Here is a 24,229-nt window from a genome sequence, read left to right on the forward strand (position 1 = left end):
ATTTTCCTGGGTTATGATAATTCAGACAACTTGTACCTTTTAAGAAGCCAGAAGGAATTACAGCTGGGGGTCAAATCCAGACCTAACTTCAAAGTGCCTAGTTTTTCTTATCACAGTCTTCACTTGCACATGGCTTCCTGGATGTCGTTTATAAGACTGTTCTGCCTAGATATCTAATTTCAAAACTATTATAGCGCCCAAACTAAAAAAAAAAAAAAAAAAAAAAAAATAACGAAATGTTTTGTAGGGTAGATTAAGTTTCTTTGTTGAAACCAAGTATATCTGTGCTTAGGATTGTTAAATGAGTAAAACCACAAACACAATAATTGAATATAAAGCATGAAATGTATTGGTTATAATTCTTCACATAGGATCAAAGCACTCAAAACTTAATGAAAATAGAGAAGAGGTATTTATACCTATATAAACTGGTTCCAGAACATCTGTGATTTTTTTTTTTTTTTTACTGTTTTCTGTCTCAGCATCAAATGCCATTCGTGCTCTCATTGTATCTGTTTTATTTTACCATCCAACATCTGATTTCATGCTTTCAAATGACCTTGGCTGGAAAGTCAGAAAAATCAAACATTTAGAATTCTTTCTAGAATGAGAGCAAATAATGAGGGCCAGCAAGCACCCTGAGTTCTGTTATCTATTTGGTAACTCAGCTTTGTATTTGTATCAGTTTTGGGAGTGTGTGTGCGTGCATGCACCTGTATGTATGTGTGTGTTTTTCCCAAATTGTGGCTAGGATTTAATGGGTCACCATGCTGAATAAATGACATTCAAGTAATAGAGCTGCTCTCATATTATGCTTATTTTTGTTGATAATGTTTTATCTGAATATAGTTATTATCTCTGTTTTCCTTTTTCTATTACACGTAAGGAGAAAATCATTCTCTTCCATTTGCTGCATTTGTGTCTAGGTCAGTCAAATAATGACAATACATTTTTGTCTTTGCTTTCATGCATGTCTTCCCGCTATAGCAGTCAGGGCATCGGCCTCCCATGGGGTAGAGGTAGGAAAGGGACACTCAGTTTCTGTTATTTAAAACATTATTTTGATGTATGGTTTAAAGACAGTCACTTTTAGAAAGCCCTTCAGTTCCTTCTTACCATATGAAGAACAGGCTTAGTGGATTAGTCTATTATTTGGATGCTTTGCCAAGACCCAGAGATTTAATAATTTAAAGATGAAACGTCTATGATTCACTAAACGTTATTACTTTTCATCTTGATGTTTGTCAACTAACACAAATGACTGAGTTTGCATGCAATTTTATTTAAAAGAGTTTAAAATCATGTAGAAAGAGGAAAGAAATCCCTTTTCATCTATTTCTTTGAAAAACATCAGAAGAGGTGGATAGAAAGATTACAGTAGAAGACGCAAGTGACTGCCACAGCTCTTATTCTCTCTTCCCAGCTCCTTGAGGTCAAGCCTCTAGAGGGGACAGCTTTAGAAATTCCATATTGAGGAGATGCTCAGGGTTATGGCTTATAATTTGGGGGAGAGATTACTGTGCTGAGAAATCCCATGCCAACATGCAGTGACCCTAGTAGTTAAGAGAGTCCCATGGTTTGACAGATGCAGTTTGCAATCCCAATTTCCCCTTGGCTTTTATGTGGCTTGCATAATGAGTTGAGGGGGAAAATGGGCCTTCTAAGTAAGAGTGAAATGGCTCAGTCACAGAGGTTTGTGAGGTTCTCAGCTTTAACAATGTATTGAAAGAAGGAAGTAGCAGAGACTCTGAGAAATCTGATTGCCAAGATCCAGAGCAGACTGAATTAACAGGGCCACTAGGCAGAGACAGAGCTGAGAAAGAATTGACTGTGAGAATGTCAGCAGACTCTTGGTGGCTCACAATGGTGGGACTGGATAGGTCCACTGAAGGGAGTCCGCAAGAGAAAGCAGACTTCATGAGGAAGGTCATGTTTGAGCTGAAGACAAAGACTCAACCTTGGGTTCAAGACCTTGCATTGCAAGAACAGGAGGCACTAGGTGCAAAGCACCAGGACAGGAACAAGCAATGCATGTTCGAGGAGAAGAAAAAACATCCCAGTATACCTGTAGTTGTAGCGACCCAGGACACCATGGTGTGGGGAGGTGGAAGCTAGATAGGCAGGTCATGTTGGGCTTTAAAGGCCATAGTAAGGCATTCAGAGTTTATTTATAGTACAATGGATATAAGGGGTTTTGATTGGGGACTAGCATGAGCTAATTAAAATTTTAAAGGATTACTTCAAGTGTTCGCTTGATTATAGAGGGGCAAACCTGAAAGCAGTAGCCAGTTCAAAGGCTATTGTGGTAGTTGAGTTGAGAGACAATGGTGGTTGTTAAGTTTGGTGGAAAGAAGTGTTTGGATTTGGGATATATTTGAATAAAGTATAACATCCAATTCAGTAATTCTCTTTTTTTTTTCTTTCTGAGGCAGAGTCTCACTCTGTTGCCTGGGCTAGAGTGCCGTGGCATCAGTCTAGCTCACAGCAACCTCAAATTCCTGGGCTCAAGCAATCCTTCTGCCTCAGCCTCCTGAGTAGCTGGGACTACAGGCATGCACCACCATGCCCGGCTAATTTTTTCTATATATTTTTAGTTGGTCAATTAATTTCTTTCTATTTTTTTAGTAGAGACGGGGTCTTGCTCTTGCTCAGGCTGGTTTCGAACTCCTGAACTCAAGTGATCCTCCCACCTTGGCCTCCTATAGTGCTAGGATTACAGGTGTGAGCCACCGAGCCCAGCCCCAATTCAGTAATTCTATCATTTCACAAACACAAATGCATTTTTGAGCCATAATTATAGGGAAGGTTATTATATTTTTTTTTTGTAGAGAAGGGTCAATTTAAATAATAAAAATTAGAAATTTATTCAGGGTGTTTCAATAGAGTTAGGTAAAATTCATTGAAGGAGAAAAATATGGAAGCACTTTCCTTTTTCAGTTACTTTTGAACCAGTTGATTAAAGATAGTCCAAATGATTAAGAGAAACACAGTATTATTTATAAATAAAAGGAACAGGGCAATAGCTACATGGAGCACTATTCCACTTACAAAGAAGAAACTGTAGAGGACTCTGAATGATATTGTTAGAAATCTCAGATACAGTCAAAACTGAATCCCATTAATAGGAGCAAGTTTCTTAATTCACCAGATGTGATTATAGGACATTGAATTTTGAACAAATAGCAACAAATACTTTATGCCATTCATAAATGAAATTTGCTACCAGGAGAAGTCATGTTGCCAACTCCTGTACCTGTACTTTAAATAGAATTTTATGACTTTAGAGTTACGAGACAGGGTCTTTAAACCTTCTTTAATTCACCATACTTTTTATTTTAAATGCCCTTCTATATAATAGAGAAGTGCTAGGTGCTATGGCTACAAGGGTTTCTAACACACCCTGCCCTTGAAAGGTTCACAATCTCAAGGAGGAAGGGGAAAAAGAGAACTGAGGACCAGTGTACAAAACGTCCCGCTGGGGGCGCAAATATAGCGGCATTCCATTTTATTTGGTGGAAACTTAATAGAAAATAGGCTGTGCAAAGCTAATGTTGAATGATGACTCAGCAGTGCAGCATGAACATAGATAAGCAGGAAAGGAATAATACAGTTTGGGCTAAAAAGTAATCTGGCTTTAGTAGAACCGAGCGACAGGGAGTACAATAAGGAGCATGCAGGGAAGATGAGCAGGGGCCCAGTCCTTGGAGGGTCCCTTGGTCATGCTGACAGTGGAAACCTCATTGGAACTAATAATAATAATACCTAGTAATAAAAGACTGTTTACTGCATACAGCACAGTTTTAAGGGTTTTTAAATACATATACATTCTCATGCAATCCAATCGATAAGCTTATGAGGTATTATCATGCCAGTTTTAGAGATGCAGACTATGAAGCACAGAGAGGTTAAACAGTTTTTCCAAGGTCATCCAGCTTGTAAGGGGTGCAGCTGGCCTGGAACCCAGACAGATTGATTCCAGAACCCCATTCTTGGAGCCACATGTCTGCCTCATGTGATCAACATGGGATGATTTAGCCCTAAAGGATTCCTTTTGCATCATGTACATGAAAAATAAAATTTTTCTTCCCTTACAGTACAAAATTACTGGTTTGCTCTTTCTATTAAGTAGAAATGGAAATAAGAATCCTGGATCTAAAAGCATAAAGCCAGGCAAAAAGAAAAGGGGAGAACAGAAGTAAATAATGAATGTTTCCTGAGTATTTTACTGTGGGACAAATTCTGGGCTACATGGCTTAAAGGTCATCTCACTTGGTTCATATCGCTGCAGTACCTGAACAGCAAAAAAAGTGGCTATGGAAGAAGTGTCTGATTTGTGCTTGCTTCTATAGTTCCTTGTTTATTTTCACTATCTGGAATCTTTTAGAGGTTGGGCTTTCTTTTTCCTTGTTCCTTCTTAGCTGGCTTAGATGATCTGTCTTGACCTTTATAGTTAAAATGAATAGGATACAGATCTTTGTGAACTGGGAGAATAGAACTGGAGGTTGTGAAGGAAGCTAGCCCTGAATGATGCAAGGTTTCTAGAAGAGACAGATAATTAGTGGCACTTAGGACTATTGGCAAATACCAGTGTCTTGAGGACTTAAAATATACTTACGCTTGGAATACAAGTTAGTAACTATTATAATAGATACTTAAAATTGATTTGTCCAAATTCATATATATATATATATATATATTATTAGTAGGAATATTTTTCAACACACACTTTTGGGGAAGGGAGGGCTGCTTTGTTCTCTTAAACCTTGCAGAACACTTCAGGGCAAACTCTAGAGCTTCTCTCCCCTGGGGCTTTAAGTATTTCTGGAATCTTCATTGTGCATTATTCCTGGATCATCCATTGTATTCAAAGGTTTGAGGAGAAGAAATATATTCTAAAATAGAGATATAGTATATTAAAAATAAAATCTAGAATTTACATACATTTTTAAAGATTCATTTATTTAACCAAAACATTTATTGAATCCCAAACTATGACAGGTGTTGCTCTGGGACTAAGACAGTTGTTCCCACACATTTATGGTTACCTTATGCTGGTTAATAACAAAAAAGAAAATACATGTGTTTTAACATGTGTATAGAGAATATTTTTATGGAATACAGTTGCCTTCAGATGCTCCAGAAAACTTGACCTTGAATGTTTTGGTTTGTACCAGAGGTTTGCAAACATGTGCACTGAAGAGCCCAGGTGTGAATATTTTAGTCACTGCAAACCAAGAGGCAAAAATAAGGATGTTTTATAGGTACTCATATTTCTATCAGACCTACCATGTTCATTGTTGTAGAGTGAAAGTAGATATAAATAATGTGCTATAGTTTACTAAATTCTATTTTAGAGCATAATATTTTATTTTATTATTATTATTATTTAATTCTTTTAGAGATGGAGGGTCTTGTTTTCTCACCAAGGCTGGAGTCCAGTAGCCTCATCATAACATACATAACATAACATAACATAACTACAACCTCAAATCCCTGGCCTCAAGCAATCCTCCCACTTTGGCCTCCCAAAGTTCTGGAATTACAAGCATGTGCCACCACACTCAGGCCAAACATTTTTACTTTTAAATTTCACTGAGATATAGATCTAAAAATGATTTAATATTTTCTGTTTTTTTGATTACATTAATAAAAATTAAGCATTCCATCTCTTTTTTTTTCTTCAGTTCTAAGGGGATCTTGGAATAATTAATCCAATGAATAATCAACCTTGAGAGGCCTGGGAGAGACAGACCAGTCAGTAGCCCCAGAGCTTCCGATGGACATGGTGGGTGTTGAGATGAGCTCTAGGTGCTGCTCTCAACAATTGCAGTGCACTTCTTGCTTGTTCAGATAAACAAATTGTTGTGATTTCTTTTTCTTTTTTTTTCAGGGGAACAGTGACTGGAAGTGATTTCTGACCCTACATGTTAAGATCCTATCTGGAAGAAGGATCTGAAGACAGGACACAGGAGGTAAAGTCAGACAAAGATTGTGACACTTGTATCCATCATCATCATCTAGAGGGAGCTACCTCCTGCACCTCCTAGGGTGGGGAAAAAAGCCAGGAACAGACAGTTGGTGACACTTCTTACTTCTTTATTATTATTATTATTTGTCTATGGAAATAACAACAAAAACTTGGACACTTCTTTTAGTAGGCACCTGCTTTTAAGAGTGTTCAGTGAGCTTGAGCCTTGTAGATGGGATAAGGCAAGGGTTTTGATAATTTACTGCACTCCTACCAACACCACTTTCTCCCAATTCTTTTGAAAAAATTGGAGAAGGCATGGAGAAGATGGAAAGAAGGTAGGGAGGGAGAGTAGGAGGAAAGAGAAGTCTGTGACTGTTTCTGTTGGGCTCACTGAACATTGAAGTATTTGCAGGCATGCTGCCTATTACTTTTGACCAGGTTGCCAGATCTCTGTGGATAGTGGAAGGCAGTTTGGCCTTTCCTTCTTCTTTTGACTCGTGGACAACTTCCTCTAGAAGAAGACGACAATTACTGAACAGGTTTTTCCTGTGTACTACAGAGCCTAGAGATCACCAGTGTTGAAAAGGTTAGGATCCCCTGGTTTGTTCCCTTTAACAACTGGGTTCTCAAACTTTAATAGGCATAAGAATCATCTGGATGGCTTATTAAAAACATAAATTCATGGAGTATATTTCCAGAGATGCTGATACATATGTATGGAGTAATATCAAGAATTTCCATATCTAAAAAGTTCCCTACCTTTCAGAGGAATTTGTTGCAGATGTTTGGGGACCATGCTGAGAAAAACAACAGATGATTTTAGAGTGTTTAAAACAGTTGCATAAAAGGAATTATAGAACCTCATGTCATTATTTAAATAACTATCAAAACTTTTCTTGAGTAAAAATTAATTGCATGAGAAATAAATGTTTCATTGTAAATTTTAATTATAAAACTTAAGTTATTGCTTTTTCATTCAGACCAAAGTCTCTTGGGAAATCAATCCAAATAATACAATTTAGCATAGTATGTATTTATAATCAACAAAGAAGAAATGCTAATCCTGAAACAATGTTAAGTGGACATTTTATACCATCGCAACTTAATTTAATGTATTTCTTTTTTACTAAAGTTGTATTTACCTTTATGAAAGATTTTTAAAAACTAGAATTTCTAATTAAATTTTCTCCCCCAAAATAATGAATGTTCTAAGAAAGAAAAAGTGTCCATTCCAATTTTATCTGCAATTTTTGCATTAAATGTAATGGTTTGGGTCATGTGCTGATAGAATGTGCTTTACAAATAAATTGAATTATTATAAACATGAAATACATGATATTGTTCAGAATAAAGTGGTAATCTGATTTATTGCATGTGAAGAAAAGCATTTTGTTTAAAAATAGATTTATCTCCTCTTGAATCATTTTAAAACTTGAATTTCAGGATTTTAATAGCCTAAATAAAGGTACCACATTCTTCTGGCCTTAACTCTTCAAGGGGTGAGTGTTCCACCATTGTGAATGGATATTGACTCTCCTAAGCAAGCACAGAAGAACCCAGATTACCTGATATAAACCTCGCAAAGGCTCTTTTACTTTGTTCTTATCTGTTCTTCTAATTCAAATTTAGGAAATATTTTGGAAAAAATAAAATCTGTGCCTACCAAAATCATTTACATACGTGTAGCTTTCTGTTGCCAGAATTTTTGCATCAATGTCCTTCATATTTTTCATGTGTCTTTCATATATGGGCCATATTTAAATATGCAGCTCTAAATCCATGTTAACATGAAGCTATTAAAATAAACTATGTAACCATGATTCATATAATTTGGTCCAAAAATACTTAAATATTTACCATAAAAGTGAAAACATAACTAAAAGAAAAGGAAATACAATACACAATCTAAATTTTCTGCATAAGTATCCTTTTCATTTTGTAGCTGATCCACTCTGGTGAGTGAATAGAGAGATATAACCTTAGCGTTGGGTTTACTAAAGGTAGGGAGTTGGAAGCTCTGGACAGAAAGCAGGTATCAGAATGTTCTGATCCCTACCAGTGTATTAATTATTTGATACCTTTGTGTTACAAAGTCCTTCTTTAGAATATAAAGTAGCTCTAGTGTTATTCTGACTTTTATATAAATTGATTTAATTGGATAACCTGGTTGTTCTTCTAAATACCTAGTTGAGATTAGCCCCCTGTCATACATTAATTATGATCCCCCTAAAGACATGTTGAAGTTTTAAACCTGTAAATGGAAATTTATTTGGAAATAGGGTCTTTGCAGATGTAATTAAGATGAATATGTCAATTAGCTTGATTGTGGTAATTATTTCACAATGTATATGTATATCAAAATCACATTGTACATCTAAAATATATACAATTTTTATTCATCAAGTGTACCTCAATAAATCTGGGGGTGGAAAAGATGAGATCCCACTGGATTAGGATAGACCCTCAATCCAGTGACTGGTGCTAGAAGGAGAGAAAGATTTAGAGACACAGAGACACACAGAAAGAAGTCCATTGAAGACAGAGGCAAAGATTGGAGTTATTCTGCCCCCAAGAAATGTCAAGGATTGTTGGCAACCACAAGAAGCTAGAAGTGTCAGAAAAAGATCCATCCTGGAGCCTTTGGAAGGACCCAGCTTACGCCTTCGTTTTGGACTTCTAACCTCCTGAATTCTGAGAGAATATATTTCTGTTGTTTTAAGCCACTCAGTTTGTGTTTATTATAGCATCCCTAGGAAATTAATACACCTCTCATAGATTTAATTTAATTTGGATAAGGATAGTAGTTGGGGTAATGGTGGGATATTGTAATGTTTCCTTCTTACATAGAAAGAAGACAGCATATAAATTCTGTTTCCACCTGTGTGGTGGAAATTGAGGGCAAAGAGGAAGAAGGAAAGTGTCTAAAAATACATACAGGCTGGGTGTGGTGGCTCACGCCTGTAATCCTAGCACTCTGGGAGGCCAAGGCGGGTGGATTGCTCGAGGTCAGGAGTTTGAAACCAGCCTGAGCAAGAGTGAGACCCCGTCTCTACTATAAATAGAAAAAAATTAATTGGCCAACTAATATATATAGAAAAAATTAGCCAGACATGGTGGCGCATGCCTGTAGTCCCAGGTACTCAGGAGGCTGAGGCAGCAGGATTGCTTGAGCCAAGGGGTTTGAGGTTGCTGTGAGCTAGGCTGACGCCATGGCACTCACTCTAGCCTGGACAACAAAGCGAGACTCTGTCTCAAAAAATAAAGAAAGAAATAAATAAAAATAAAAATACATACATATATTTGTCTTGATTGAACTTAAACCATTTTAAATAATGCTATTGCATGATTATATTTTTTAAAATATTCACAGGCCTCCTCTCCTACCCTTTATTCAGGTATTAATATTTGTCCATTCTTTGTCCACTGCCTTAGCTGACGCTGCAAGGCTGGATGGAGGTCTCTAGCCTCTGTGCCACCTCCTGGCTGTCATTTTCCAATATCCCAAGGCCTTAGGGGAGCAAGAAGGAATCTAGTCCTGCATACTACTCTCTGGGTCTTGCTCACTCAGTTCTTGTCACTCTGGGCCTTTTGTCTGCTCCTGCACGTGCTGCTTTCCCATCTCCATATGTGATGTCTATTGGCTCAGGAGGCTCGTCATACATTCTAGTGTAGCTGGATGCATGCGAGGAATATAAAGTTAAACTTTTCTCTCTGATATAATGAGAAGATGTTTTCCCTTCAAATTTGGTATATAGTGGAGGGGGAAACACACAATTTGTAAGTGTTATTTGACATGGGTATCATATCCAACTACATCTATAGGTTAAGATTTAACTGGCCTGGACTTCAAATTCAATGAGTTATATGCAATTATAAGCCAAGTTATAAAATTAAGGCTGCTTATATATACAACTCTAAGATAAAATGACTGTTGTAGCAAAATGTGTGTCTAAAGGGGGACTCATAGCTCATTTGGGGAAGCTTTGAGAGAAAACATTTATAATTCCTCTTAAAGAGAACTACCTGATCATAAAAATATTGGCCAAAATATCCCAAAGAAATGACAGATCCTAGGCTTAAATAAAAGGAAAAGGAAGTAAGCAAGCATTAAAAAGTTATCTCAGTAAGAAATGAAACATTCTATCAGTTTATTCTGTTTAGTGAATGGCTATGACCTAATAATCAGTTCTTTTAAAATTTAGGTGAATTTAATGTTTTATTTATATATAAATTTTCTGATATATACTTTGTTGATGATATATGTCATCCTTTGAATATTCATGTCTCATTAGCACACATCATTTTCAAGAAATATACAACGATCCCCGCAAGAACACTGTTACCTACTTCTATGGACAGATGTGATATTAGAAAACTTCTATGTGACTACAGCTGTCATGACAAATCAGGAAAGTGTCATTGTGTTTTACTGAAATACTCAGTGACTAGCTTTTGAAATTTTACACACGTATTCTCCCAAACACAGATGCACACACACACATACACACGCATACCTATGTATGATATCAAATGAACTAAAATAGCTATTTATTAGTCAAATACATCTTCATATACAAACTTTTTTTATTCACCATAGCTTAAAAAGATCTGAGTTCTTGGTGACATTGAGCAGGTAGAAAAAGAGAATGTGTAAAGTGTTAGGCCTAAATTCACCCTCCCCAAACTTCCATCCAAACCTCCTAGAAAACCCACCCCTCTTCCTTCACTAGAGGTGTATTAGGCACTGTAGCCTTTGCCAGACTGCTAGGGAGATAAAGGAATGGAATGCAAGAAGGGAACTTACTTTCCTTATCCCTCCTGGTTGTTTGAAAAGCATTTATTTATTCCTCCCAGAAAACCCTTTATAAAACCCAAGGCTCTCTCCTTTTCTCTTGTGGATGCCTTTTTTGACCTCCACCCATCTGCACCCAGATGCTTAAAATAAACAGCACTTCACTACACATGAGGTTTCATGTGTCTCTCTCTTGGCTCCGGACCTAACATTTCAGGCAGAAACTTGGCAGGACACACCAGGTGGACACAACCTCCGAAACTCTCGCAGGCAAGGCTTGCAACTCGGGAAGCAGTACTCCCGAATCCTGCCCCTGCTGAGTCCCTGGGTCATCGGTAAGGTTTCCACGGATCTTTCCTGAGCCGTCAGGTGCCTCTCTCTAACTTCTTTGTGATCCTGGAGTGTAGACAGAGCATTCTAGCTTGGCCGAGGTAACGTAATTGTCCACCTGGACCCTCCTGAACCAAGCTGAGAAGCAGACACTGGACCGGGACTCGAATTTTCCTTGCTGACCTCCAAAATCTACACCCCGAGATATCCTGTTCCTGGTGAGTAGGGAGCTCACAAGCTTGTTCTCATTTCTTGTTTACTAGTCTCAATTGGAAAAGTCCTACAGGTAAGCCGGAGGACCCTTGGCCTCTAGGGCCTTCGTTGGACACAGGGACACCTGTTCTAACTCGTCTAGCACTGGTCACTCACAAGTCACTCCCGTGCCATTCCCTCGTTCTAGGGATTCCTAGAATTGAGTAGAATTGGCCCCGTGTGACCCCTACTCTTTCCAGGAATATGGGAAACTCTCAGTCTACTCCTCCTAAAACTGCCCCTTTGGGAAGCCTCCTTGGAGGTCTCATTATAATTTCTGCTGCTGCAATGGCAAATGGTCCGAGATTCCCTATGCCCAAGCCTTTTTGCTCCCCACTCTCAACCCTCACTCTGTACAAGCTGTAAGCTAGCTCAAATCTTCCTACCACCCACCTGCCCCCTGTCCTCTTCCCAGCCCCCTACTACCCACTCTCTTTCCACTCAAGTCCCGGGGGCTGGGCAGAAGGCATCATGTGGGTGCATGTCCCTTTCATTTATCTTAATCTTATGATCTGACCTGGCATGACCTCTATGTTATTCTTTACTTTATCCCCTGCAAAGAAGGACAGGGTTTTAGCTTAATGCCCAGGCACATAGCGATGAAATCCATAGATATACTCCTGCCCAGCCAATAGGGAACAGTCACTGTCCCTAGAACAGACCCATTATGGGATTATCAAGTAGGAAACCCTGAGGGAACTTTACTCCCCAAAATGCATTTTATCTCCCAGCCTGTGTCTGACATCACGTGCAATCCCCAAAAATCAGACAAAGGGCCTCAAACCCCACAAAACGATCTCCCAAACCTGGTCTTCAAGGTCTTTAATAACCAAAATGGGGAGAGGCAGAAGAAAAAGAGAGTGGGACTGACAACAGCTCTAAAAAAACAGAGAACGCTTTTCAAATAGTGGTTGCCACTGCAAAGAGCTTTTCCAGAGAGTTACTCAAAAAGGCCCCAGACAGGTAGATGACAAGGCTACACCCTTCTATGGGAACTGAGCCCTACCTCCACTATGACTCTGGGTCTTTAAACATACCCCATTAAATGAGCTCCTCCAGGACCGTGCCCCCTCTGACAACATAAGGCCACTGGAAGAGTGAGTGCCCTCTTCTTAAAACAGCAGATTGCACTTGTGTTTCAGAACTGGCTGTCCCGCCCTAAAGGGGCATCCTCCATGCCCACAGACCCTCTGAAACTGCTTCAGTCTGACTGTTTCAGAACAGACTGAGCTTCGACACACTGGGACAGCTGAGCCTTAGGTAACTCCCTGGCACAGGTAAGAACTAATGCCAGAGCCTTGCCCTCTACTCTTCCTGAATTTTCAGGGCCTCTATTTCCCTATCCGACCCCCATTTTAGAGTAAAAGATAAAATACAAACCCTCTGTGAATTCCTCAGCTTCTTTCCGCTGGGAGAGAAAGCATTTACCCACCCCTCTTTTTGTGCTTCCCAATTACCCTCACTGGGAAAAGATCTTATGGCTTCCTTCCTCTGAGTTATGGGAAAAACTTAACTAGAACTTTGCATATGTTTTTCTTGATGTACTCCGAGCTTTCAAACTATAGAACTTTCTGCCTTGTTTCACCTAAAATTATCTTCTTCTATATATTTACATGTTTGCATGTCCATATATGTCATGTATGTATGTTTCCCTACCAAAATATACAAAAGAGCTCTAATTAATTGGCTTACATCAAATATTTCATTAAAAACAAAATAGAAAGGAACTTGTGAGTAAGAGAAAGAGATGTAAAAAGGCAGTAAGTGTGGAAATATATTTTGGTAAGAAAGGATCTCGTATGGAATTTTTTGTCCTAAAATGACTGGTTTGGTCTGGGTCATAGCCTGGAGAGACCTAGCTCTGATGTACCCCACTTTGGCCACATGGTTTGGGTTGTCACCTGGGAAGATCCAGCTCTGACGTACCCCAGTTTGGCCAGGAAATGGGAAAGTTAGGACAAAACAGAAAGTTTTAGGCATGTTTTGTAGATGGTCTGTGCAGGTTGGGATAAAGTTTATAACAGGAATTCACGAAAGAATTTAGTATGTGATCCAGTTGGCTATAATTAGAAAGAAAATTTTAGTTATGACTTTTTATTTAAAACATAATTTTCCTGTTTTATTTTCAAAAGCCATTGAAGTAATATTAATAAATAACAAAGTTATTTCCAGGATTTAAACTATTAAATTCCAGCCCAACCTTATTCATCCTCTCTAGGCCAAAGGACTATTGCAAAAAAGATAGGTATGTAGAATTATAAAGACTGATTTTTTTTTTTTTTTTTTGAGACAGAGTCTCACTTTGTTGCCCAGGCTAGAGTGAGTGCCGTAGCGTCAGCCTGGCTCACAGCAACCTCAATCTCCGGGGCTCAGTGATCCTTCTGCCTCAGCCTCCCGAGTAGCTGGGACTACAGGCATGCGCCACCATGCCCGGCTAATTTTTTGTATATATATTTTTAGTTGGTCAATTAATTTCTTTCTATTTTTGGTAGAGACGGGGTCTCGCTCAGGCTGGTTTCGAACTCCTGACCTTGAGCAATCCGCCCGCCTCGGCCTCCCAAAGTGCTAGGATTACAGGCGTGAGCCACCGCGCCCGGCCAAAAGACTGATTTTAAGAAATGGAATTAGTAAAATCTGTTCCCTTGTCTTCCTCCACCTCCCCAACCTGGAGCCTACCTGCCAGCAATGAAATGCACTAGTGACTTCTTACAGGGACTGGAATACTTACGGCCTAAAGACTAGAGTTTACTCAAGGATTTCCCAGAACAAATGGGTCTCCTTCAACTTTTAAATAATTATCTCACTGCTTCTACCACTATAGCTGAATTTCTGGGAATCCCATCTGAGAGTCGTCTCTCTGAACTCAAAACCCACAAGCCCTCCAGAACCTGCTTCTCCCACAGCAAGGTCCCTGAAAGTCCAGCGCATCGTGGATACCAGGCTCCAATACTATGCCGTGTGTACATGGCTCTTTATTGTGCTTTGCCTCCTGTATATTTCTGGGGTTCTCTTGTGAAACCCCATCCTGCCTCTATTCTAACTTCTAGAAGGTCCATTTTCAACCCCCTCCTTTTTAATAATTTAAATTACCTCCATAAAAGATCTCTATGCCCCTTCTTAGCAGGAAGTAGCTACAGAAGAAAGATCTCTGCCCATTTTCCCAACTTCTGAGTTCATTTTAAATAGAAATTTAATTTTAACAACAAAGAGGGGGAATATTAGGGAGGCCTTGAATCTCCTAATTTTCTAATAACAGCTTAAAGATCAATCTTGAGCTCCCCCTACTATTTGTTGCTAGTTTCTGTCCCAAACTAGCAAGCAACCTGCTGGGAAAGACAACAATGCCTGCTTCCCAATCTTTCTAATTTTTAATTTTTTCCCTTTCTCACATCTTGCCCTTCTTTTTCTTACATGTATATAATAAAAAGGGTGGAATGTTAGGCTTAAAGAATTCACCCTCCCCAAACTTCCATACCAACCTCCTATAAAACCCACCCTTCTCCCCTCCCTAGGGGTGTATTAGGCACTATAGTCTTTGCCACACCCTTAGGGAGATAAAGGGATGAAATGCAAAAGGAGAACTTACTTTCCTTATCCCTCCTGATAAGGACTAGCTTATCCCTCCAGGTTGTTTCCTGGGGAGATAGTAGAATGCTTTTAATTTCACTTCCACTGTCACAGCCAAGAGCCTCTTCACTTTTGTTAGGTCAATTATGGTTTTACACCTTCTGTCTTGTCACCAATGATAACTTTCAAAAGCAAATTGTATTTTATGCCTCAGCCTCTTTCTTTTAGGTCAACAGCCCTTTATTTTCCAATTATAGCTTTAGATATATTTCCAGAGCCCCTGCCCCTATTTTTGCTATTGCTTAGCATCACTTTTAAAACTTATGAAATTCTGCTAATTATCTAATGCATAACTCAAATCTTTCTCAGTTTATAAAGTTTCATCTTTAAATCCTCTATACTAACACAGATTATTTCAGTTTCATTGATTTAGTTTTTTAGAGACAGGGTCTTGCTTTGTAGCTCAGGCCGGAGTGCATTGGTATAATCATAGTTCACCCCAACCTCATACTCCCGGGCTAAACATGATCCTCCTGCCTCAGCTTCCCAAGTAGCTGCGACTACAGGCCACACTACCATGCCCAACTAATTAAAATTTTTTGTAAAGATGGGGTCTTGCTATGTTACCCAGGCTAGCCTTAAACTCCTGGCCTCAAGTGATCTTCCCATTTTGTCCTCCCAAAGTGCTGGGATTATAGTCATGAACCACTCTGCCTGGCCCCAGATTTTGAGTTTTTGAGGGCATTGACTATATTATTTATGTTGTATTTTTGGAGCCCCGAACAGCACCTTAAATATAGTATTTTCAATATAAAAATGTATTAGTGTTTTAAATGCAAAATAATCTCTTTGTAGACATTTTATAAAACGAAATGGTAAGAAGTGAGAAACATGCTTAACATCTAATCTAGTGTGCCCATTGCTATTACAAACATTCCTTCTGTTTTTTCTTGAAAATATTATTTTCCACATAAACATAAATTGATAAGTAAGAAGAATATAACTTTTCCCTGTTTGGTATTGGATTACAAATAAATTGAATCAATTTTCACTCAACTTTAATATTTGGAAAATGAACAAATAAATATAAGAAAATGTATTGGTATTCTGTTGACCTTTTTGTTGCAGAATAGATAAAATTCTCAAGGGCTGGCTTAAAGTTCAATTAATAAAGATTGCACACAATGTACAGGTCATTTTGTTCTCCACCCATTAAGTTTTCTTGTCTGCAGTAGAAACTAATTACTCAACCTCTGTGCAGGAACACTGGATATTTTATCAATGATTGTATCCTTATAGGAATTCAGCTTTGGAAAAAAATGGATTTGTATCTGGCCTTTAAAAGGCAAGCATAAGATAATGACATTTTATACTCCAAATACCTTAAATTTATTAGTATCAGGCAACAAACAAAAAGTTTAAGTAAATGTTATATACCAGAATGCATAAGGATTTAGGAACCTCATGATTTTGTTGCATTTTATTATGTTCATATGATTTTAAAGGAGATACTTCAAGTATTATGTCTATGAATGGAAACATTGGCAACTGTTTTCTCTGAAGTGATAATGAGATACTATTTCTGACCTTTTAAAAAGAAATACAAAAGGTGAAATATAAAAGAAAAAAAATACCAGAAATAACCACAATAGCATGTATAGTTTTAGCTTTAAAAGGATGAAATAATCCTGTTATAAAACCAAGTTATACATCCCATATGTGCATGAAGCTAAAATAGTAAGTGTTTTAAGTGAGGCACAACGAGATGAACTGGCTTCTCCATTCTCCCAAATTGTTGTGAGTCATTTTAGTGATTTGTTTCCTAGAATAACTCCAGAGAAAACTGCAAACTTTATACAGAATTCCATGTCCTAGGTAAAATATGAGAATCCTTCTATATTATTTACTCCTCCATTTGACAAATATTTATTAACTACCACGCACGAGGTTCTGATGAAGTAGAGATAAAGGAAGCACAGACTCATTCTTCAAGGATTTCACAGTATTTGAGGAGACACATGCAAAAGAAAATTAGGATATATAATGTTAAGGCCGATAATAGGGACTTGCACAAAATTTTATGGGAATGGGAACATAAAGGAAGTGTACACAATTGAATCTTGGAAAGATTTCACAGAAGATACCATGCCTCATCTGAATCACTTGGATTTCAACAAGGAATTTGAAATAATTGCTAAGATATTCTTGTGGATAGGGTGAATATATATATCTTGTAGGATAGCTAAGTAGTTTGTCAAATTTTTAGCTGATAGACTTTTTCTACCAAACGATACTGGTTAATGGCTCATTGTCTCGAACTGCAGGAAGTCTCTATTATTGTACTTTTATTTATATCATTTTTAATGAAATAATTGATGACATATAAGACATATTTAATAAATTTGGGGATCACTCTATGGGGATCTCTGGCTCTATGTTATGTAATATACAAAGAGCTTTACAGACTAGAATAGTGGGTTGAAACTGACAATGAAATTTAATAGTAAAAATATAAAGTCAGATTTAAAAGTCCACTGAAGAAGTAGAGAATTAGAAGGGCCTAGCTTAACAGTATTTCAGGTGAAAAGAATATAGAGTTTTAGCTAAACAAAAGATCACTGTGGATCATGGGTGATAACAAAGTTGCCTGGAACATTAATGGAATCTTGAACTGTATATCTGGGGTAGTGGTGGGGAGGTGATAGCTTGACTTTCTCAAGTACAAATCAAGAACACAAAGTTATCAGAGGAGGGTGATCTGGAGGTTACAGGTTTTGAAAATCATTCTTTATAATAGTTGACAAAGTGGGAAGTGTTTAGAGAAAGATAAGATCTGTGGGGCAGTAAGAAGCATCTAAAGTGATTATTATTCATTCCATCCATTTATTCAATGTGCAAGTCTTTTTTTCCTTTTTTTCTTTTTTTAAGTGTCAGTATGCCAGACACAAGCTGGGAATAGGAAATAAATTAGACAAATAGCCTGCCCCTGGGATCCTCTCATTGGAGTGTGGAGTTCTTACACTCGGGCCTGTAGGAGGGTACTTTGAAAATCTATGTGCCTCTGGAAATTGTATGCACGATTTTGTGTATTTTTGCCTTTTTTTAATGGAGGTGATTCTCTTAAAAGAAATGGTGGTTTTAAAATGTTTAAGAGGAACTTGTATAATGGAAGAGTCATATATTAACAGATAAATAACAATAAAATACAAAATGAGAATACATTATGTGGGATATTGTACTTGGGAAGAATTATGAACCTTATTTTTTATTATCCCAGAAGGAAAAAGTAGAATTATCTAAATAGACAATATTTCCTTGGATTCTCTCTCACTGAAGGTTTTATTTTTGGCATTTGAGGAGGAGAGAGGGGTGGTTCAATATCCTTATTTTAGGATCCTTTATGTAAAATTCCCTCACGGAGTAGGAAATTGAACTATATTCTATCTCAAGGATAGTGAACAAACAAAAATTCTTCTCCTCGACAACCTTATATTCTAGAGGGGAGAGGTGAATGATCAGGAAGCAAATGACATCATACTGAATGGGGAAAAATTGACATCATTCCCACTTAGAAATGGAACCAGAGAAGGTTGCCCACTATTTCCACCTCTATTCAACATAGTGTTGGAAGTCCTTGCCAGAGCAATCAGACAAGAGAAGGGAATCAAGGGTATCCAAATGAGGGCAGAGGAAATCAAACTATCACTGTTTGCTGACAATATGATATTATATCTAGAAAACCCCAAAGATTCAACCAAGAGACTCCTGGAATTGATAAAATGAATTCAGCAAGGTCTCAGGATACAAAATCAATGCACACAAATCAGTAGCTTTCGTATATGCCAATAACAGTCAAGCTGAGAATCAAATTGAAGATGTAATAACTTTCACAATAGCATTAAAAAGTTAAATATTTAGGAATATACTTAGTTAAGAAGGTGAGAGACCTATATAGGGAGAACTACAAAACGCTCAGAAAAGAAATTGCAGAGGACATAAACAGATGGAGAACCCTACTATGCTCATGGATCGGCTGAATCAACATTGTTAAAATGTCTGTACTACCCAAAGTGATCTACAGATTCAATGCAATCCCTATGAAAATACCAACATAATTTTTTGCAGATCTAGAAAAAGTAATTATATGCTTCGAATGGAACCAGAGAAGACTCTCTATAGCCAAAACAATCTTAAGCAAAAATAACAAATTGAGAGGCCTCAATCTACCAGACTTCAGGCTATACTACAAGGCTATAGTAATCAAAATACCATTGCATTGACACAAGAGCAGAGACACAGACTAATGGAATAGAACTGAGAACCAAGACATAAAACCATCCTCATATTGTAATCTGATCTTTGACAAAGCAGACAAAAACATACACTGGGGAAAAGAATCCCTATTCGATAAATGGTGCTGGGAAAACTGCATAACCGCATGTGCAAGATTGAAACAGGATACACGCCGCTCACCTCTCACAAAAATCAACTCACAATGGATAACAGACTTAAACCTAAGACATAGAACCATAAGAAGTCTAGAAGAAAACGTTGAAAAAACTTTTATAGACATTGGCCTAGGCAAAGAATTTATGAAGAAGTATCCAAAGGCAATCACAGCTACAAGAACAATAAATAAATGGGACCGGATCAAATTAAAAAGCTTCTGCACAGCCAAGGAAACTATCATTAGAGTGAACAACCTACAATATGAAAGAAAACATTTTCATGTTACACATCTGATAAAGGGCTGGTGACAAAAGTCTATATAGAACTTAGGAAAATCAGCAAGAAAAAAATCAAACTACTCCATCAATAAATGGGCAAAGGACGTGAACAGAAACTTTTCAAAAGAAGATAGACTAAAGGCCAATGAACACATGAAAAAGTGTTAAACATTTCTAATCATCAGGAAAATGCAAATCAAAACCACAATGAGATATCATTTAACACCAGTGAGAATGGTTTTTATCAAAAAGTCCCAAAACAACAAATGTCGGCGTGGATGCAGAGAGATAGGAATACTCATACACTACTGGTGGGACGGCAAATTAGTACAATCTCTTTGGAAAGTAATATGAACTAAAAGTAGAACTACCATTTGATCGAACAATCACACTACTATTTACCCAAAAGACCAAAAACATTTTATCAATACAATAAAGACATTTGCACTTGAGTGTGTATAGCAGCGCAATTCACAATTGCAAAGATGTGGAAACAACTCAAGTGCCCATCAATATATGAATGGATTAATAAAATATGATATGTATATCGTAGAGTACTACTCAGCCATAAAAAACAATGGCGAATTAATACCTCTTGTATTATCCTGGATGGAACTAGAGCCTATTCTTCTAAGTGAAGTATCCCAAGAATGGAAAAGCAAGTACCACAGGTACTCACCACTAAATTAGCAGTAATTGATCAACACTTACATGCACATATGGAAGTAGCAGTCATCGGATGTTGGGCAAGTGGGAGAGGGTGGAGGGGACGAGTAAATTCACACCTAATAGGTGCAGTGTGCACTGCCTGGGGGATGGGCACACTTGTAGCTCTGATTTGGGCAGGGCAAAGGCAATATGTGTAACCAAATTGTTTGTACTCCCATAATATTCTGAAATTAAAAAATAAATTAAAAAATAAACTGTGAAAAAGGGAAGCAAATGAATAAAAGATATGGTGTACCGGATTTTCTCGAGTTCTATACAGAGAAATAAAGCAGGGAAAGGGCTGGGTTGAAGTGGAGTTCTAATTTTCAATGGGTAGTCAAATAAATTCTTGGGAAGGTGAACTTTGAGGAAAGATTTGAAGCAGTGAGGGACAGAGACATGTGGGTGCCTGAGAAAAGAGTACTCTAGGCAGGAGGAATAGCAAATGCAAAGTGCCTGAGAGAAGATCATTCCTGGATTGCTAGAGGACCTGGGAGGAGGCCAGAGAAGTGAGGGTGGAATTAAGAAGTGAGGATTATAGATGAGATTAGAGAGATTCAGGGAGTGGGTTGTCCAGATTAGGTAAATTCTTATAAGCCATTGTAAGTACTCCAGCTTTTAATCAGTGAGGTAGGAAGTCACAGAAAGTTAGGAGCACAGAAGTGATATGCTCTGACTTGTATTTCAAAATAACTACTCCGCTATGTTGAACACAGTCCACAGAAGATCAAACAAGCTCATACAATAATTGAGGTGAAAAGGGCCTGCCAAGGATTAGAATGTTTGGGGTGAGAAGTAGTAAGATTCAGGACAACCTGAAAGCAGAGAAATCTAGATTTGACAGATGGATGGGTGGTCTGAGAGAAAGAGAGGCATCAAAGAATGCCTCCTAGTCTCCTAGCCTCTGCAACTGGATGTAGTTGCCATTTACTGAGTGCACTTGATTTAAGAGATGACAAGATTTCCATTTTATACATAATAAATTTGAGATGTATATTATATTTCTAAGTAGAGACATTATAAAGGTAGTTGAACATATGATTCATGCATTTACAGCAGAAGTCTGTGCTAGGTAGATTTTATGAGTCATCTGAGTACAGATAGTAGTATTCACAAAAACATATAGTGTCAGGCATTATTCTTTGCCCTTTTACAGATATTAGCTCATTTAATGTGACAACAGCCATTATAATCCACATTTTTATAGTTGAGGTAAGAGATAGGTAGAGATAGAAAGGTAGAGATAGATCACTAGCACAAGGTTATACATCTAATAAAGTAGTTTAGCTGAAATTCAAAGCCAGACAGTCTGGTGCAAGGATCTCTGTTCTTAGCCACAGTGCTCAACATTGTGAAATTTGATGAAATCACCAATGCGATGGCTGCAAAAGACTGGAGCAGGTCAATATTGAGAAAGTAGAGAGATGAGGAGAAACAGTAGAGAAGGCCACAAAGGCATTGCCAGCGATGTACAAGGACAAGAAATGTACAATATCCTGGGAGTGAAGAAAAGATTTGAACTTCTAAAGAGGGATCAGTTTTGTCAAATGCTGCTGATAATTTAAGTAAAATGAGGACTGAAGTTTTGCCTGGATTCATTAATGTAGCAGTTGCTGGTACACTAGACACGAACAACTGTGATGAATGGTAGGGCAAACCTGGTTGGGCTGCTCAAAGGAGAGATTGAGGAAAGGAGTCAGCCAGTCCAGTCATCTCTGTAGAGGAGGTTTTTAGCAGGAGGATCCAAGAAATGATATGTGAGCTAGAAGGAAATGAAAGAGATAACAATAATAATAAATAATTATTGTGACCATTAAATGAGATCTGTAATGTTTTGAACCAAGTATAAACATAGTAAATGCTCATTAAAGGTGAGTGGTCATTAGTATTATGTTATTATTATAACTCATTAGTGCTTATTCTGTAGGTATGTGCATGTGGGTGAAGGATTAATAGAAGACTTGACAGATTATGTGACATTTGAATTAGTATATAAATAAGAATTTACCATATACCACAAAAAAGATGTGGGTATTCTAGGCAAAGAGAACAGCCTCAGCAGAAGCATGAGGTGAGAAAGGGGGTGGAGGCTACAGAATTGACTTCCTGAGATACAGGTCTGCATTAAAAGAAAAAATAACCAAAAACTTTATAGTTCCATCTTGTCTGGAACAGAGCTCCCAGAACAGTTTTCCTATTCAAGTATGTTTCCAGAATTACTGAGTTAAACAATAAAAAAGCTGCTCCTTTACTAAAAACTTTCTCAGAACTTTGTGAGTAGAGTAGCTCTTATGTATCCATTTGGAACACATTCCAAGACCCCCAGTGGAGGTGGGAAACCACAGATAGTACTGAGCCCAATATATACTATATACGAATTTCATTTTCTTCACAATTTTATGGATGGATTTTTTCTTACTGTAGACCTTCACAACTTCAGCATACAATATTTTTTTCCTTAATAAGTGAAGAACTTTCATGTTTTCACTTAAAGGAAATAATTTATGGCATCTCTGTTGCATATCCAAACTGCTAGTGTCACCATTCTCGCACTTTGGGGCCACTATCAAGTAAAATAAGGATGCCTTGAACACAAGCTCCGCAACAGTAGCTCTGATAACCAAGCGGGTTATAACTAAGACAGTGTGCACATGCTAGACAAAATGATGATTCACATCTGGGCAGGAGGAAGTGGGATGGTGTGAGATTTTATCACACTACTCAGAATGATGCACAATTTAAAATTTGGGAGTTGTTTATTTCTAGAATTTTCAGTTTTATATATTTGGACCCTTGTTGACCACAGGTAACTGAAACCACAGAAAGTGAAACTGCAGTTTAGGGAGGAATACTGTATATGACATGCAGCATTTCCAAACTTTCTGAAAAGTTTCACAGTGCAGCATCAAATTTAAAGAAACACTGACTTAAAGTTAAAACAACATATATTTCCAAGCTCATTTGGTTTCACCAGAACTTTCCTATACTTGGCTTGCTGTGTGCCAAACTAGGGCTCAGGAGTCATACAGGTGTGGATTTTAATTCTGGCTCTGCCACTGTGTAATATTAGGGATGTTTCTTAACTCTCTGTCTCTTAATTTATTCATTTGTAAACACTGTGAGAGCAATGTATACTTTCCTCTGAAAGACTATTACACAGATAGTATGTGTAAAATTCTTGGTAATTATTTTAAAAACTCATTTATTCTCTGGATTTTTATTCACTTAATATCTTTGAAGCCATTCTTATTCTTTCCTCAGGAAAAATGATGATTATATGCTCATAAATAATATAAGCACGAAGAAAGGCATATTTCAACCCTAGTTTTTGTTGCAGAGATCTTTTCTCTTAAATATTCTACTTTAGAAACAACTTAATTTATTAGCTCTCTGAAGCAATTTCTTAACAATCATTTGCATACATTGCCAAGATTAGCATATCCCTTCTATTTGCCTCAGAATGCTGCCTTCAATTTCCATAGTTCTAGAGGGTGCTGTCAGTCATAGTATCCATGACCTCTTATCCAAGGAGAGATGCCCAAACCACATTTGACTGCTTAGTCACATGGGAAAGATAAATAAAAGTGTATAATAATCAACAGAAAGAAAATGGTTATAAAGGGATGTGACCAAAATAAAATAATTCCATGGGAAAAAATAACTCTGCTAATTCATTCCTCAATTTAACAAATAGTTGGTAAGCACTTTTAATGTGTCAATAACTATTCTAGGTACTGGAGATACACTGGTTAGCAAAATAGATGTGGTTTCCAACTTTATGTGGGGACATACGAACCTAATGGGAGGATAGATATTAAACATACAACCTCATAAATAAACAAGAAATAACAACTGATACAGTGCCCTGGAAGGAAGGAATAT

The 24,229-nt window shown here is 37.6% G+C and overlaps 1 protein-coding gene across 4 annotated transcripts in view; it reads right to left on the reverse strand.

The window, feature by feature from the left end:
- FUT9 (fucosyltransferase 9) overlaps positions 1 to 24,229 on the reverse strand; it is a 180,872-nt gene that overhangs the window by 88,047 nt on the left and 68,596 nt on the right. Inside the window, exons 1-2 of one of the 4 annotated variants that reach the window (XM_012769453.3) lie at positions 8,381 to 9,052; positions 6,731 to 6,768 (exon numbers count right to left, since the gene is read on the reverse strand). The exons of 2 other annotated variants lie outside the window; for them this stretch is intronic. The gene's annotated coding sequence lies outside the window, so the exon portion shown is untranslated. Of the gene's footprint in view, positions 1 to 419; positions 2,477 to 6,730; positions 6,769 to 8,380; positions 9,053 to 24,229 lie in introns of those variants that run through there. One more of the 4 variants, XM_012769451.3, reaches the window with a different exon arrangement.

The sequence above is a fragment of the Microcebus murinus genome, chromosome 5 (genome assembly GCF_040939455.1).
Source record: "Microcebus murinus isolate Inina chromosome 5, M.murinus_Inina_mat1.0, whole genome shotgun sequence".
NCBI lineage: Eukaryota > Metazoa > Chordata > Mammalia > Primates > Cheirogaleidae > Microcebus > Microcebus murinus.